Raw genomic sequence first — 3,597 nt, 5'->3', positions numbered from 1 at the left:
AGATTTAAGAGGAAGTGTGTAAACAAGAGCCTGGGAGGCTGTGGGAACTCGCAGGGCTCCACCTTCCAGAACTCCGCGGAGTCTCAGAGCTGGTTTTTTAATCATTACCCTGCTCTGTGTTGTTGGTGGGACTCTCATCATTGATGTTTCTCTCTCCCCCTCTCCCTTCTACTCTGAAATCAATAAAAACATATTTTTAAAAAAGAAAGTGTATCTTTAAAGATGAGTTAGAGTTTATTAGTGGTTGAAGGTGGTGAGGGCATCCTAGGCAGAGGGAAAAAGCATGAGGAAAACAAAAGCAGGCCTGTAATTACATGGTTCAGCTGGGAGAAAAATAACATACTAAAAAGCAAGTCCTGATAACTAGCATATAAGTTGCATGGAAATGAGTGGCTGGAAATGAGGTTGGAAAGGGAGGCTGAGATAGGTTATAAAAAACCTTGAACTCCATTGCTAAAGAATTTAGTCTTAATTCTGTAAGTAAATGAATGCTAATGAAGGTTTCTAAGCAAAGGGATATTCAGTTTGGGCTTTTAAAGAAATGTGTGGATGGAGGTGGAAGATTGGCAAGAAGTCTGAGAGACAGGTTTTCGTGAGAAACCATGAGGACACAGACTAGGTCAGTGCCAGAGATTGATATGAGAAATTTTTTTGGGGGGGGGGGTGAAGTCAACAGAACTGCTTCTATTACCAATATAATGATGGTAGTAAGAGAAGCAGATTTGGAAAAGGAAAACAAGTTCTACATATATTGAACTTGAGTTACCTAAAGCGTACAATTTCCTATTGTAATTTCAATTGATTTTTCTTCTTTTTTTTCATGAAGCTTTTCCCCCCCTCCATTTAGTCCTTATTCCTACTTTAATCACTGGATAAGTATACTGGAGTAATATGAACAACACAAGTTCCAGGTAGTCATTAAAGAGAACAAAATATGTCCTTTGACTTAAAGATAACTAGGAATCCAATCAATTGTTCCCTGAGCTATATACTGACAGGGAACAAAATAGACAAGAATATATAATGTGACAGCTGAAGAAACTTAGATTAAAACTCCAGGAAGACCTTTCTCAAAGGGTTATAGAACCTATACATTGGTATGCTTTATGAAATGACTTGAGTCATTTACCTTATCGTCAAATGCAAAAAATCAATTCACAGCTTGGCCGGCATGGCTCCATGGTTGAGCGTCGACCTATGAACCATGCGGTCATGGTTCGATTCCCAGTCAGGGCACATGCCTGGGTTGCAGGTTTGATACCCAGTTTGGGGCGTGCAGGAGGCAGCTGATCAATGATTCTCTCTCATCATTGATGTTTCTATCTCTCCCTTCCTCTCTGAAATCAATAAAAAATATTTTTAAAAAATCAATTCACAGATTAAGTTAATGTTTTAAAGATTTACAAGAGCTAATTAGATAAAATGTTTGTTTTGCCTTAGAAACCAAGGATTTTTATACTGGTCCCAACAAAGACAAATGAAGTATTTCTTTTTGTTGAATTTTTTTGTTTTCCTGTCAAAGCTGTTTTTATTTTTATATCCAATTCCACCGAACTCTCTAATTTAAAAAGATGCTAGAAATGAATTCCCTAAAGGAGAAAAATAATGAACAAAGGAAGAAAATTAGCCAAAAATAGAACATGGAGCTGCATGCATATCTGGCTCCAGAATAATAAACAACATTCAAGAAGACTGGATTCTTAAGAACATTTCTTTAATCATGGTCATGACCTGTGCCTTCCAAGAATAATATAGTATTGCAATATTTTAACAAGCGTAGGGAAGACACTGGTTACAAGATGTCTGCTTGCATTAATTTTTCAGATCATGACATGTAAACACAGATGTCTAATATATTCCTAGGAAAACAAGATATGTTTAAACTATAAAAGTTTGACAATTTTGAAAATATTTTTATTTATATTCTGTTATGGTTTTTCTTTTGTTGTCGTTGACACTATTACAGATGTCCCTATTTTACCCCGTTTGCCTGCCCCCACCCAGCTCCCACTCCCCTGAAAATATTTTTAAATGAAATAATTGATTTATGAAACTTTAAACAAATCCTCAATATTTCTAGGATGCTCAGGAATTTCAAGACATGGTATTTCCCGCCCTTCTAATACAAAGCAAGTTTCTTCTTTTGTAGAATCTAATGCCAATTTCCTCTTCCTTTAGTTTAGGTTATATTGTCTAATGATCAGAGTTTATAATCCAATAGTCCCAAATGCATTTTGTTTTAAAGTTCTCTCTCTGGACTACCTTCTAATTTTTTTCTAATCTAGAGATTGTCTAATGTAATTTTGATCCTGAATGTTACTTGGGGTGAGAAACAGAGAAAGAGCCATTATACCTATTTGCCTATACTTCATATTTTCTTGCTTATAACTTGGCTTTTTACTTTTGTATACCTCCTCTATTTGTGCCCAGAAATTCCATACTGATTCTTTATTTTCCAATCTGCCAGATTAAGCCTTTCTGGATTAGTAATTAAAGAACAGAGATTAGGAAATTAAGTATAATATAGAATTAGGAATCTTCCGGAAAAGAAAAACAAAGAGGGAACCAGAAGATCTAAAGCTGTGCATAATCAAATTTATGAAGCAGAGTTGGAGAGAAGATGGTGGCCAAACAGGCAGATCTTTTTTGCACCTCCTCCAAGGACCAGGCTGGAAATAAAACCAAATTGGAGACCATTCACCTGGAATTACCAACTGAGGTCCAGCTGAGGAGGAGAGTTATATCAAGGAAGGACAGAAAACACCTGGAGACTGGTAGTAAGGGCGAGGTTGTGAGAGGGGGTTGACCCAGCAGGCTGAGAGGGAGGAAGGATCTCTCAGCTACAGGAGGATTACTCTCCTGAGAAGATCAAGGCCTGTAACCCAGGCCCGGCTCCACAGCCCCATGGCCCAGGTAACATCCAACCATGAAAGGCAGCAAGGCTTCTTGCTGCCCAGGTGATCAGAGCTGGTAGATTGGAGTGAGTCAGAGAGAAAGCCTCAGGTATATATTTTTTCTTTTTTTTTTTAAACCCAAAACACAGGAGTTTTGTTCGTAGTTACTTACCTGAGGCTTTGGAGGAGGGAGGGAGGTGAGCACTTGAGGTGCCTAAGGAGAGGCTGGGGTGGGAAGAATTGGGGGATGGGAAAAGCAGCAGCTGTGAATCTGAAACAACCATTTTAACTGAGAGGTGCTAGCCCCTCCCAGAAGACAGCTCAAGAAAAGAAAAAGCCCCGCCCTAGGTGAGACAGCATGCCCTGCCTCAGGAGCCCTGCCTGTCACACCCTGCATCCCCACCTTTACAGAGGAGACAGCAGCATAGGCCCAGCCTATGGGTTTGAACAGTCTCAGGAAGCAGAAGTGACTGGATGGAGGGTGGGGCTGACCACCTCACTATCCAGGGAACCCGACTGGTGGTTCCCCCACACAGGAGAGTTGATAGAAACTTCTGGTATCTAGCTGCTCACACTGGATTGCATAAGAGGATCTCTGCTCAGCGGAGGACAGAATAATATTCTGGGAAACTCTCAGAGGAGTAGCTCTCCTACGGGAAACACTCATCACTTTCCTTGAAATCTGAATGGCACCTCCCCCTCA

Source organism: Myotis brandtii, unplaced genomic scaffold, assembly GCF_000412655.1.
Source record: "Myotis brandtii unplaced genomic scaffold, ASM41265v1 scaffold613, whole genome shotgun sequence".
In the NCBI taxonomy this organism is placed as follows: domain Eukaryota; kingdom Metazoa; phylum Chordata; class Mammalia; order Chiroptera; family Vespertilionidae; genus Myotis; species Myotis brandtii.
This window is presented reverse-complemented; position numbering follows the sequence as displayed.